The following is a 15280-nucleotide window of genomic DNA, read 5'->3' as shown; positions in this document are numbered from 1 at the left end:
TTATAAGGACATGGGAAAAGCAGCTATTTTTTTTTTTCTCAAGTGCTGGCAAGCTACATTATATAAAATAAAGCATGGGCATTGATTCAAATTAGAAGGCTTAAGAGCCATTTGTTCTTACATTATGAATACGGTACAAGAGTGAAGCACCCAGGATGGACGTGTAATATTTTGTAGAGGGTGGTGATTACACCCAGCTCTGCTATGTGACATGTAAATGGATGCGGTTCTCCTGTCTCTTTCATTGTTACTGCACATTGGTGCCCGCGGCCCCACTGACTAATGAGCTAGAAATTAATTACCAAAACTTGTTTTGATCTGTACTCAGACAAGAGGGCTGTCTTGGGGCACACTGTAACTGCAGACTTAATTCTAAATTGCAGACTCGAATCCTTGCATGTTCAACACAACATACCTTGAAAACCCTGGAGGTAGAGACTCTTCCAGGGTCAGCCCTGGCAGAGCCAGATAAGCAAGAACTACCACCTGTCTACAATTCCAGAGGTTTCTTGGTGCCTCTAATGGCAAAAATGCCTTTATTTTTTTTTCCCTTGCTCATACTTTTTTTTAACTTCTAAAGATTAGAAGTAAATTTAACTATTAAATTTGGAATAAACAGCTCTCGTATTTTCTGCCCCAGTTTCACATCTGTCTGGGCATGTTTGTATGAAAAAGCCTTCTAATATCTGAAGCAAGTATGACATTTAAGAAAATGTGAGAATGTTTTAGACATTCAAATAGCTAGATTAAATCAGCATTTTCACTGCTAAGCAAAAATATACATTTGTATTTGAATGTAAGTTAAGATAAAGTTCATAGTAGAATTAAAACCAAAAAAGAAAAAAATGCCTTTTACTTGATAACTAGTTAATTAAGCAAAATACAGCTATAAAATGAAATATTATATAACTGTTTAAAAAGAATAAGGCTTTTAAGATAGATCTATTTGTTCTAGTTCATAATTGATAAGAACATATATCATATATAATATACATATATTTTAAGTTAAAGCAGGCCAGGCTTAGAACTGAGAATAGAAAACAATCTCTTTAAATAAAAAGGATATTCTGCTATGAATAATTTTCTTTTTGTAAGGAAATATAATGAACAGTTCCTCTTTGGGGAAAGGGACTAGGTATCAATACAGTTTAATTATTATTATTCTTTTTAAAAATTTTATTAAAATATAAAAATATTTTTGGCTTGTGGAGGATCTTAGTTCTGTGACTGGGGATTGAACTCACACCCTTGGCAGTTAAAGCTTGGAGTCCTAACCATTTGACTACCAGGGAATACCCTATTAATTATTATTCTTTAACCATGTACATGCATTTATTTAAAAACAATATTGATCAGACATCTGAGGAATTATAAGCACTTACATGTTTTTAGATTAGGTATGCTACAAATGCTTATGCGTTCATGTATTTTAATGTAAAATTTTAGACTTAAAGCTTTCAGTTGTATGTATAATTAACAATGCTAAAAACAAGGCTGTGGTAGTGTGTCAATAAGGTTGTTAACAACATGTTCTTTATCATTCTCCCATTCATTGAATGGGTTCCCCAATATGATTCAATCCTGGGTATTCTAAAAAGGTGTTGCCACTTCTAAAATGATTAATTTGTAGGAGAAACAAACCAAAAAATTACCAGCAGCAACAGTCAGACTCCAGCCCTGGCCTCCATAACAGAAAAAGGAAGTGAGGCTGAGGGGGCACTCTGAAGAGCTTTTGAGGTGATCTAAAGATAAATATGAAGTACCTTTTCTATCTTTCTATAGAGAATCAATGGTTTCTAACCTATAAGGTAAAAGAATCTAAAACATATACATATATATGTAAATAAGTAAGTGTCAGTCACTCAGTCGTGCCCGACTCTTTGTGATCCCATGGAATGCAGCCCACCAGGTTCCTCCATCCATGAGATTTTTCCAGGCAAGGATACTGGAGTGGGTTGCCGTTTCCTTCTCCAGGGGATCTTCCCAACCCAGGGATCGAACCAGGGTTTCCTGCACTGCAGGAAGATTCTGTATTGACCGAGCTACAAGAGAAGCCATACATAAAATATATATATATATATTTTTAAATATATTTTTATATGTAAAAAATATATAAATGAATTATTTTCCTGTACACCTAAAACTAATACATTGTAAATCAACTACAATAAAAAATCAATGGTTTCAGTATAAAACAAAAATGAACAAAATCTAATTGAATCACGAATGACACAAAGAGAAGTTATCTAGCATATAGATAGTGTGATAGCTGATACAAAATTATATTTACACCAAATCAGCAAACTTGGCCCTGTGTGGCTGTATATTTTACAGCTCTGAACAGATTCTTCCAGCAATTGGCTCTGCTGAACACGGGAACACTGGTGGTGAGCTCCCTCTGCCCCTCTAGCTGTCTTCTCTGTTCCTCCTGCTCCTGCCTTGCTTCTAGATCATCCAAGGGCTGGCAACTCATTTTTGGCCACTTTTTGCAAAGGAATTAAAGAAACAGCCAGGAAGGACTCATGAAGGAAAAAGTCAGCAAGCCTAACTGTTGAATACTTTCTGCCTGCGAAGCATCTGCCCTGATTCTCTTTTGTCTGAAGTTTTGAATTCTTTGCATTATTAAGTGGGACATTTTTGAATCATTTATAAGCCAGTATCACATGGTCAGCCACTCAAATCTATATTATGGAACCAGATGGTTCTGGTGTATTCAAGAGTGCATTTTTCTTAAATGGAAACTGAATTTTTCAGATAATAATCATGGTCATTGAAAAAGCATTTACCCAGGAAAATGTAAGGAAAAATCAAAAGAAAATAAAAACAACTTACAATCCATCATTACCATTGTAAACCATTTTAACATCTTCTATCTATGTTTTAGACATTTTCATGGTTATGTAGTATATAAATGTATTTTATATGAAAATGTAACATCCTTTATGACTTTACACTATTTTCCTCTGGGGTTTCTTCATTTAATGATAAATATAGATTTATTATGACATCATCTTGAAGTCCTGCAAAATGTTTTTTTGTCTTACTGCAGTTCTGACTTCTGCTATGTGTATTATAAGTAGCTGTAGACATGCATTGGGCTTCCCTGGTAGCTCAGATGGTAAAGCATCTGCCTACAATGCGGGAGACCCGGGTTCGATCCCTGGGTCATATCCCGTTGTTACATTGCCTTTTGAATTCTCATGGATTTGAGTTCTTTATCTGCTTATTTTAACCTATATCTTCTGAATTCTGTAACTTTTTCTGCTTTTAACTCCTACTCACTTTTTCCTGCTGCTTTTATTTAAAATAAAATTACACTTGTTTGGGAAATAAGAGTAAACAGACTCTAAGTAAAGGCTTCTTTGAATCAGGTGTGAAAATTTCAGGGCAAAGATTTTGATAATTTGACTACTCAGTGACATTTCTGCCTTGCTTTCAAATTTTTCAGTGGATTTTAGAGAGGTTAAAGTTGTAAATAAATGTGATGTTACCTTAATTGCATGTTAGACAGATATACTGGATTTATGATTAGTTCTATTATTGTTCCCCAAAGCCCTTTTTATTTGTTATTATGTATTTTATTTTCACACTCACTTGAAAAAGTCAGCTCATTGAAACAGAAAATTAGTACTCACATGAACCATGAGACAAGTATCATGTCAAATTCAAATATTAAAATGCATAGTGTTGGTCAAATTGGCTTTAAATACTGAATAAGAGAAAAATGAAATAATCTGTTTTTGGTCTTATGAACACAATTAAATATTCACAGTATATCCTCAAACTAAAATTGCCTCACTGCCATATAGCTATTCAGTTTCACTTATTAGGAAGAATTGACTTGGTTCCTTTGATGGTTTCTTTCTCTGAATCCTTTAACTCCTCAAGCTCATTTCCTCATCTTAAAATTTGAAATAACAATTCCCATCTCACAGGCTGTGGTGAGGATCAAATGGAATAACATTTGTGAAACACTCTGTAGAAATATTATTGTTGTGGTTTAGTAACTAAGTTGTGTCTAGCTCTTTTGTGACCCCATGGTCTGTAGCCTGCCAGGCTCCTCTGTCCATGGGGTTTTCCATGCAAGAATACTGGAGTGGGTTGCCATTTCCTTCTCCAGCGAATCTTCCTGACCCATGGATCGAACCTGCATCTCCTGCTTGGAAGACAAATTCTTTACCACTGAGCTGCCTGGGAAGTGTAGAAATATTAAGTCATATATAAATTTAAGGTAATATTATTCTATGGTAAGTGGAAAAGACCATTCATCATTATGTATAGCAGAGTTATGCAAAACTTCAACATAAATCTGTGAATATAGTAACTTTGGGAGAGGATGATAAATGAACTTGACACTTTGCTTAATTGGCACAGTTCAGAGCTTTAGAAATCTAAAATGTGTTTCCCATTTACCAGTGGCTTTCAGGATAACCTTGAACAAAATGAAATTTCCCATCGATGTTACAAAGTAGACGGTGATTTTATACTGAAATAATCTTAGGTTGGATAATTCAAAACTTCAGAAATTGATAGAATCTACAAGTTAGGTACATTGTAAAAATTTTTTTGTTTGACTTCCCAGTTTATCTGTGTACACAAGTATAGTTATGTTCATAAGTACGTGAAAGGAAAGAAAAAAAGAAAATTCAAATTTATTAGGGAATAATAATACTAGGCCTTATATTATTTTTGGAGCAGAGCAGAAGGGGAAAGGCACAACTGAGAGGGAAAACAAGGTGAGAACAGGCATGATATTCCCGTGTAAAGCAGCTTAGCGTGTAGTGGAAAAGACAAGAACGGTGGATTTAAGTTCCTTCCTCTTTTGCCTTGGCCACTTAGCGAACTTCCAAATATGAAATCAGTTTAGAAGTGGCCAGAGAAAAAGAGATAAAAAACCAAGTTTTGCAGGCAGCACCCCAATAAAGAAATTTACCCTAATAGCATAAAATTTGACCTTCTATAATCAAGTGATCTAATTATAGATTTCTAGGAATAAATGATTAAAATTCTCTTTATCTAGAAGAAAAATACAAAATTTGTATTTCTAAAGATAATTCTAAAGATGATAATTATTGAGTGCTTGCTATGTGCCAGGGGTTCTTAAGTGCCTGATGTGTGTTGATTCCCTGAATGCTTGTGGTAGGCAGAATAATGATCCTCTAAAGATGCCTGGGCTTCCCAGGTGGCGCTAGTGGCAAAGAACCCACCTGCCAATGTAGGAGACACGAGATGTGGGTTCCATCCCTGGGTTGGGAAGATTCCCTGGAGGAGGGCATGGCAACCCACTCCAGTATTCTTGCCTGGAGAATCACATGGACAGTGGAGCCTGGCAGGTTACTGTCCATAGGGTCAAAAAATGTCAGACACAACTGAAGCACCCTAGCACAATAATGTCCATAGCTTAGTCTCTGGACTCTGTGAATAAGTTATACTACATGGCAACAAGAACTTTGAGGATATGATTAAATTCAGAATTTTGAGACGAGGGAAAGTTGGCTGAATTACACAAGTGGAATCAATGTAAATCACAAGCGTTCTTGTAAGTGAAAGAGCGAGGCAGAAAGTCACTGTGAAGCACCTTGAGAAAGACCCAGCTGCTTCCAGCTTCAAAGTTGGAAGAAGAGAACAGCCTTTAGAAGCTATAAAGGGCAAGGAAATGGATTCTCCCCTAGAATCTCCATAAAGAAATACATCTTTATCCAAACCCTGGTTTTAGCCCAGTAAAAGCCATGTTAGATTTCTGACCTGCTGAACTATAAGATGATAAATTTGCATTGCTTTAAGCCACTAATTTTATGATAATTTGTTATAGGAGCAATAGGAAACAAATAATATCCTCATAGTTATTGTTGGGAGGCACAGTGCAAAATAGCCTTGAAGGAGAAGGTCCATGGGAAAATAGTGAAGGGCCAGAAGTACCCAGGCATTATGTACTGATTGCTGAAGAACATTTCCTGCCTTTGGCTATGCTCAGCACCAAGATTTAACAATTAAACATTAAAGACATTGCTTGAGAAAATGGGTCATGGATAAACACCCATTTAATGGGTCATTAAGAATGCACTGTTCCTTGAAGTATCTTTTACTGATTATATCTTAGCCTTGTACATGTTCTGCTGCCCGTATGCTCTAAGCTCTTTGTTCCTTGCTCCTATAAAAAGGCTTGACTACAGAAATAAACTTGTCAGTCCTTGCAGAGACTGTCCAAGTGTTGTTCTTTCAGGTTCACCGTTTCCAAGTCCCAGGGAAAAATCCCCACAAGTGGCACCCGAAACAGGGACTTGATAGGAAGACTGAACAAAGCGGCGAGCCCTACAGAAAGAGGTAAGCAGGATGGGACAACATAGCAGGCAGATTCCTTTCATTTCTATAATGCATCACTTTCTGAAACAAAATGGTATTAATATTTCAAGAGATCAGTTGAACGACTGCTATCATATTTTACTGGAACATAATCCGTGGTTCCCAGAGGAGGGGACACTCAATCTAGACATATAGAAAAGGGTTAAGAATAATGTTTTGTGAGCATATCAGCAAGGGTTACATGGTCACTCATACGGGCTGTCATAGAACAAATTGAAGGGCATAATGTTGATTTGGAAGTAGAGACTGTTCAGTCTTTATATGAATATGAGCTTAAGGAACAAGATATGCAAGGTGCTTTGAAATATAAGAATGTTATGCTCAATCAGACACAATCCTTGGAAAAACAGCTTGGGGACATATGTATACAGATCAGATCAGATCAGATCAGTCGCTCAGGATGTGTCAAAACTGAAGCCACTTAGAACGGAGGTCATTTCATTCAGCGAACAGCCCAAATCTGAAGTTTTTCCTTCTGCTCCGCCTGTAACAGCAGTTGCTAACTTTGCTCATACTAATCATTTCACTCCTCCTCGGGAGATGCCTGCTTGCACTTTCGCTTTCCCAATACAGTTTAATCAGCCTGCCCAAGGCCAGAATGCTTGGGCTGGTTTAGATTTTGGTATGTTGTATAGCTCTAAGAAAGCATGCACTCTATATGGACCTACTTCTCCTTACTGTGTAGAATTCCTCAGAGGATGGGCTGATCATTGGATGCCATATGATTTTTTTCAAATAACAAAGATGGTTCTAAATCCTCAACAATTACTTCAGTGGCAAATATGGGTTAATGATGAGGCCCAACAAATGATGATTGATCAGCAATCTCACGGTAACCCTGCAAATTTAACCTATGATATACTTACTGGAATGAGAGCCATGGCCGATATGACTGCGCAATTAGCTAGTCTTACCCCTCAAATGTATTTCATTAAAGAAATTTCTTGCAGAGCATGGGCAAAGGTTGATAATATTAACTCTGATGGTTCATTTGTCAAGATTACCCAAGGACATGAGGAAGAATATTCCCAATTTATAGAAAAATTAAAGGATGCCATTGAAAAATCTATCAGAGATGAAACTTTACAAAATATTATTTTAAAACAACTTGTCTTTGAAAATGCTAATGAGGAATGTCAATCCGTGCTTAGACCAATTCGAGAAACCGGTTCTCTTATGGAGTATTTGAAAGCTTATAGAGATATCAGATCTGTGTCCCATAGAGCAAAATTAGCGACACTAGAAACGTTTAATGTGCAAAAGGCTGCCAATGCTAAATGTTTTAACTGCGAGAAGGCCAACCATATGAAAAAACAATGCCACATGCTAATGCAGACAGCTAAAAATAATAATACTTCTGAAAAAAAGACCCCCAAGAGTTTGCCAAAATGTAAAAGGGGATTCCATTGGTTGAATAAATGTCATTCCAAATTCGATAAGGATGGAAATGCATTGACACCAGAGGCACAACAAAAACAGGGAAACTAATAAAGGGGCTATCCTCTAGCCCCACTACAAAAGGAGGACCCAACATTATGACACTGTAAGCAGCTACATCTAAGAGTGTTTGCATTGATATACCTAGCCCTTATGATATGGAATTAATAGAATTATACAATCCTCATAAAATCCCCACTGGATATTATGGTCCGATCCCACCTGGAACAGTTAGACTAATTTTGGGACATAATAGCTGTATAATGAAAGGTTTAGTAGTATTGACTGGAGTTGTGGATGAAGATTATGAAGGAGAGATACATGTCATGATGGATGTCATAAAATTAGGAAATGTATATCTACAAAAAGGGGAATGCTTTGCACAATTATTACTTTTGCGATATGTCAAACCAATGAAGGCATCTGATAAAATTAGGCAGGGAGGTTTTGATAGCACCAATCTTACTGCCACACTATCTACCTTATTAAAGGAACATCAAAAACCTATGCTTACTCTAAAGATACAAAGAAAAAAGTTCACAGATATGTTGGATACAGGAACCAACATTTCCATTATCAGAACTGAAGAATGACCCCTTGAATGGGGTAAGACTATGACTCCTTCCAGACTATTGGAAATAAATAAGGCTAATGCTACACAAACTTTCGTCAATATGTTCTATTTACAAGCTTATGGTCCTAATCAAATTGTAGCTTATATCAAACCATATATAACCAATATCCCTATTAATTTATGGGGGGGATTTTCTTGAACAAACGAAAGCCACAATCTCTCTAAATGAGCCCTTTTAGTGGGGGCCATTGAGTTAACACTATTGCCTCTCGACTGGGAATCTAATGCCCCAATATGAACACCTCAATAGCCCCTAACTAAAGAAAAGTTGACAACTCTCACACAACTAATAGATGAGCAATTACAAAAGAATCATATAGAGCCTTCATTTTCCCCATAGAACTCTCTCATTTTTATAAAAAAAAAGAAATCAAAAAAATGGCAAATATTGATAGATCTAAGAAATGTTAATAAAATATAATTCCTATGGAGCCATTACAACCTGGATTGCCCTCCCCTTCCATGGTACCGAAAGGCTAATCTATAATTATTATTGATTTACAAGACTGCTTTTTTACTATACCCTTGCATCCTAAAGATAGAAAACGTTTTGCTTTTTCAGTTCCTTCTATAAATCACATGACTCCTGTTAAAAGATTTCAATGGAAGGTTTTACCTCAGGGAATGATGAACTCTCCTACCATTTGCCAATATCTCATATCCGTTTTATTAAACCTGTTAGAGATAAATATCCTACTGCTTTCATAATTCATTATATGGATGATATACTCCTGTCCATGGAATCTGAACTTTGTTTACAACAGTTATATGACGAAGTCACTACCACTCTTCAAAATCATGGCCTACTTGTTGCGCCAGATAAAATTCAATTGAAAGCACCCTTTAATTACTTGGGACATGTTATGGAAGAGTCTAAGATAAAACCTCAAAAAACTCAAATCTCTGTGCATTCTCTATGCACATTAAATGATTTTCAAGAATTGATAGGAGATATCAATTGGCTTTGGCCATCTATTGGCATTCCCACCTATGCATTACAAAATTTATTTAAAATTTTAGAGGGACCTCCTGACCCTAATAGTCCTAGACAGCTAACAAAAGAAGCGAAAGAAGAATTAAAATTTGTTGAAAAACACATTCAACCATCTTTCTCAACTCGGCTGGACCATGCCCAACCAGTCTATGTATATATATTTCCCACCAAACATTCACCTACTGCAATCATAGCTCAAAACAACCTGATAGAATGGGTATATCTACATACTAAACAATCAAAAAAAAAATCATATCATACATTGAGAAAATAGGGCAACTAATTGCATCAGGACAGAACCATATACAAACCTTAACTGGATTTCATCCATATGCAATACATGTTCCCTTGCCAAAAAAGGAACTACAAATTGCCTTACAGTATAACATAACCATGCAAATAGCATTAAGTGATTTTCAGAATGTTATCTCATTCCATTTGCCAAAAGGAAAATTATGGAACTTCCTACAATTCACTAAATTTATAGTAACTAATATTATTGCCTCCCAGCCTATTTCAAATGCACCTACCTATTTCATTGATGGCAACAAGAAAGGCATAGCTGGGATCGTTGGCCCTGATATCAAAGAGAAATTACCCACTACCTATTCTTCAGTACAAAGGGTTGAATTGTATGCTTTATATGCTCTTTTGTCTCTTCAACCATTATCCTTCAATGTACATACTGATTCCAAATACCTTGCTTCCCTTTTCCCCGATTTTGTTACCACCTTTTTATACAACCTAGATGAAGAATTATATATTCTCTTTTCAAAAACTCAAGCCTTAATTTGATCACATAAGGAATCTTTCTTCATTGCACATATACGTGCTCATTCAGGTTTGCCTGGCCCCCTGGCAGCAAGAAATGATGCTGTTGATAGGTTCATAGCTCCTGTCTTTACGTCTGCTATGGACGAACACGCTAATCTTCATACCAATGCTAAAAGATTGCACTCTAAATACCATATTCCCCTCACTGAAGCGAGACATATTAAATCCTGTGACGTCTGCGCTCCTCTGCACTTACGTACCACAGTTTCAAGAGTTAATCTTCATGGGCAACAGCCTAACTCCCTTTGACTTCACTCATTGCTCCTTGGGAAAGTTTTCTTTGCTTTTTGTCTCAGTTGACACATTTTCAGGTTTTATATGGACAGTGCCTATCTCTTCAGAATCCAGTAAACACGCCATTTCCACACTTTCACTCACCTTCCCTGTTATGAGAATACCTTCAGTCTTAAAAACAGATAATGGGCCTACATTTACCTCTCACTCATTTCATTCATTTCTAATGGAATGGAATATAACACACGTCACAGGGATACCCTACAATCCCCAGGGTCAAGCAATTATCGAAAGAGCCCATCGTACTCTTAAAACTCATTTATTAAAACAGAAAGGGGGAATATTATGGAATACATAATATATATCTTATGTATATAAGATACACTTCTTATCCTATGAGCCCTCAATTGTTATTATCTTTAACTCTTTATTCCTTAAATTTTTTAAATTTACTAAAAGATAGTTCTGATACTCGTGCAGACAGACATTTTGCAGAGGAAAACAGTAAGAAACTGTTAGAAGCCAACACACCCAATATGGTATAAACAGTTTAATCAATGGTTGCCAGGAATCTTACGACTGCTAGGCAGAGGTTACGGTCTTGTCATTGCAGATGGAGAAGAAATCTGAGTTCCACTTCTCCATGTCTGTTACGGAGAAGGACCCTGAGACCAGACTCCCCCAACAGGTGACACAGCTGATGCGAAGGGTCTCATCAATGACCATAGAGAAGCTGAAGAGAAAACATCAGTGTCTGAACCCCTACCATAGGACCTGAGGAATGGCATGTGTGGAAGATTCCTGCTGCATTGGAGCACTTTGCCAATGTGTATGGGACTGCGAAAGCCTTAAAAACCTCAAAACTATACCTTTTTATATGATAGTACAGGTTATATCCAATCTTGTGTGCACCTCCTGTACATGTTTATTGTAGGTAACTTCGATATAGATCTCTCTGCTAAGATTGTTAACTGTACAGCATGTGCCTTGTATACATGTTTAAACCATACTATTTCATATCATTATGTCAACATTGCAATAGTCAAGCAAAGATCTGATTTGTGGCTTCCTGTTAACCTAACAGAACCATGGACCAACTCTGTATTTCTCTCTGTTTTGCTTAAATATGGCTTAAGGAGGTCAAAGCCCATAATAGGATGGATTATTGCTGGCATTCTTAGTCTAATATCTATTGTTACAGTAGGAACCCTATCTGGTATGGCACTACACAATTCTATACAGATGTCTCTACTCAAGACTCCGTGCCTCCTACGATGGAGTCCAACTAGCAGCTGCCATGCTTAAACTAAAAACAAAAGGAGGATATGTTGGGAGGCACAGTGCAAAATAGCCTTGAAGGAGAAGGTCCATGGGAAAATGGCGAAGGGCCAGAAGTACCTAGGCATTATGTACTGATTGCTGAAGAACATTTCCTGCCTTTGGCTATGCTCGGTGCCAAGATTTAACAATTAAACATTAAAGACATTGCTTGAGAAAATGGGTCATGGATAAACACATAGGTCGTTAAGAATGCGCTGTTCCTTGAAGTATCTTTTACTGATTATATCTTAGCCTTGTACGTGTTCTGCTGCCCGTATGCTCTAAGCTCTTTGTTCCTTGCTCCTATAAAAAGGCTTGACTACAGAAATAAACTTGTCAGTCCTTGCAGAGACTGTCCAAGTGTTGTTCTTTCAGGTTTGCCGTTTCCAAGTCCCAGGGAAAAATCCCCACAGTTATCCTATGAGGCAATTGCTATAATTATCTCTGGTTCACAGATGAGGAAACCAAAGCAGAGTTTCTCAAAGTTACACAGCCGTTAAGCAGTGAAGCTTGGATTTGAATCCAAGTAGCCTGGTTTCAGAGCCTGTGAGCTGGAAGCCTTCCTGTTTTCCTGCCTTTAGTCTTGGGGTTTCAATAAATTGCAACTCTAGAGTCATCTTGCCAGTACTACCACCTGTAAGACTCTGGTGCAAGGTCTTACATGGACAGGCCTACTGCATAGTCCTGGAGGCAAGGCGCAATCTTCTAATGGCTCCAATGTTGGTGCCGCAAATAAGAACAACAAAGTCTGTTTCCAACCCAGTAGTGAAAAATACATCCCTGAAAGAGTGTCCACCCCAAATTCCTTAAGTAACCGGAAGCAGTACTTTCTGCCAGTGCTATATGTCATTAGGAAAGACGATTATCAATAGATCACATTGTGTTCACTGTAGCACTATTTACAATAGCCAAGAAAGCAACGTAAATGTCCATCAACATAGGAATGGATAAGGAAGATATAGTGTATTTATACAATGGAGTACTACTCAGCTATAAAAATGAATTAAATAATGCCATTTGCAGCAACATACATGGACGTAGAGTCTGTCATACTAAGTGAAGTAAGTCTTAAAGAGAAAGACAAATACCATATGATATCATTTTTAGGTGGAATCTAAAATATGACACAAATGAACCTATCCACAAAGCAGAAACAGACTCACAGACATGGAAAACAAACTTACGGTTACCAAAGGGAAGCAGGGAGGAATAAAAGAGGAACTTTGGATTGACAGGTATACAGAGCTACATATAAAAAAGATAAACAACAAGAACCTTCTGTATAGCACAGAGAACTATACTCAATATCCTGGGATAAACCATAATGGAAAAGAATAAAAAAGGATATACATATGTGTGTGTGTATATATATATATATATATATATATATATATAACTGGATCACTTTGCTGTACAGTAGAAATTAATACAGCCTTATAAATCAATTGTACTTCAATAAAATAGAACAAACAAAAAATAGACCACAGTGCAAGTTTCATTAAACATTCCATTTGGGAAATACCTTAAGTGGGGAAATTTTAAAAAGAAAAAAAAGATTAATTTGGCTATTGTAAAGATAGACATTCATAAAATTTGAAAATAGCAAATACAAAAAAGTTTAGAGTGAGTCTTTCATCAGAATTTGTAAGCTATTCCAAGAATGCTCCACATAGGTAGACATGGCTTTTAGCTCTGTGTATAGTACTTAGAGAACAATTAAAAGCATCCACTGAATTAAATGAATATTAAGCAAATAAATATTAAAAAATATTTAATTAGCTTATGGACACGCACACGTTTCAAGATCCAACTATGAGCAAGCATGTCCTCAAATGTTCTGGAATGTGTTTGGCCATTCTGACCACTTGAATTTATTATAAGGTGCTTCTTTGCCAGGTTAGGCAGTGCTGTCTGCCCTGTTCTCTGGCTTCTGCTCATGACTTCAGTTTCCCAAAACAAAGGCAGCATAGCATTAGTGGTTAAAATCCCTGGCTTTGGAATCTGTGCGATCTGGGTTTAATTCCGGTTCACCTGCTTATTACCCAGATGACTTCAGGCAAGTTATTCAGCCTCAGTGTCTTCATGTAAAAATGGGCCTAGTAACATTTGCTTTTTATGTTGCAGTGACTGGCCCACAAAAGCACTCAACAATGGTAGCTACATAAAATTCACATTATTACCATCACTGATTGGCTCTTGTCTCCGATGTTGCCCAGAAAGCACAGTGTCCAAGTTAGATGTACATCTTTTTATATCATCCTCAAAAACAGAAAAAAAAAAACCCATTATAAACCATCTGAATCTTACAAGCATTTTACTTTAGTGAATCAGTTGAGAAGGCTTAAATTCATCCTCCTCTTTGTAGTAATTTTGAATTTTGAGAACTTAGGGAAAGAAGGAAAGATCTGTTAAACTCTAAGTGAAAAGATGGAGAGGAGGGATCGGTGGTTGCCACTGTAGTCAGTCTCATCTGAAACAGAGAAGGTAACTAACTTTTATTATGCATCTGCTGTGAGCCAAGTATGGCCTTCCCAGGTGGCTCAGTGCTAAAGAATCTGCCTGACAAGAAGGAGATATAAGTTCAGTCCCTGGGTTGAGAAGATCCCTTGGAGAAGGAAATGGCAACCCACTCCATTGTCTTTGCCTGTGAAATCCCATGGACAGAGGAGTCTGGTGGGCTATGGTCCATGGGGTTGCAAAGAGTTGGACACGACTTAGCGACTAAACAACAACAACGTGAGTCAAGTGCTTTACATACATTATCTCGTGACACTTTGGACGAGCTATGAAGACCATCATTTTAGAGATGAGGGAGATGAATCACAGAAAGGACAAGGTAACCTGTTCAAGGTCACAGGGGGCCAATTGGGATTCAAACTTTGTATACCATATTGCCACTCATTGAAAACTGTTTTTCAGTAAATACAGTCCTGACTGATGGCACATAATTCAGGCAGAAAATTCATGTTATTTACTGAGAATGAGTAATGATTTATACTGAAAAAGGTTATAGAGTGGCAAGTGGTACATGGACATAATTTCTGCAATTATCCCGTCTTACTGCAAAATGATTGCTCTTGACCACATAATCAGTACATCCTTGGCTGAGTAAAGAAAGTGCCTTCTGTTAACTAGTTGCTGCCCAGTATGCTACTTTGAAGACAGAGTACATGCACAGAGGTGCAGCATAAATAGGCATGTTTTTAAATGAAAGCTTTCCTGTGGGCCGGTCATTCACCCCATCTAGGAATATTACACTTCTAAGATCAAGGAGTCACTAAGATTCAGTACTGGGGCTAAAATGCCTAACAACATCTAATGATTGATTTTTAGATTTATTTATTTTCATTTTTTCTTTTATTTTATTTAGTGGAGTATAGTTGCTTTACAATATTGTGTTAGTTTCTGTTGTACAGCAAAGTGAATCAGCTATACATATACATATATCTGCTCCCTCTTTAACC

General features: G+C 37.0%; 1 protein-coding gene across 1 annotated transcript in view; it reads right to left on the bottom strand.

Annotated features, from left to right (window-relative positions):
* Positions 1-15280, bottom strand: part of LOC147355046 (FRAS1-related extracellular matrix protein 3-like) — a 121416-nt gene that overhangs the window by 84572 nt on the left and 21564 nt on the right.

The sequence above is a fragment of the Bos grunniens genome, chromosome 17 (genome assembly GCF_055505025.1).
Source record: "Bos grunniens cultivar Pamir isolate PY7600 chromosome 17, Bosgru_T2T1.0, whole genome shotgun sequence".
In the NCBI taxonomy this organism is placed as follows: Eukaryota; Metazoa; Chordata; class Mammalia; order Artiodactyla; family Bovidae; genus Bos; species Bos grunniens.
This window is presented reverse-complemented; position numbering and strand designations above follow the sequence as displayed.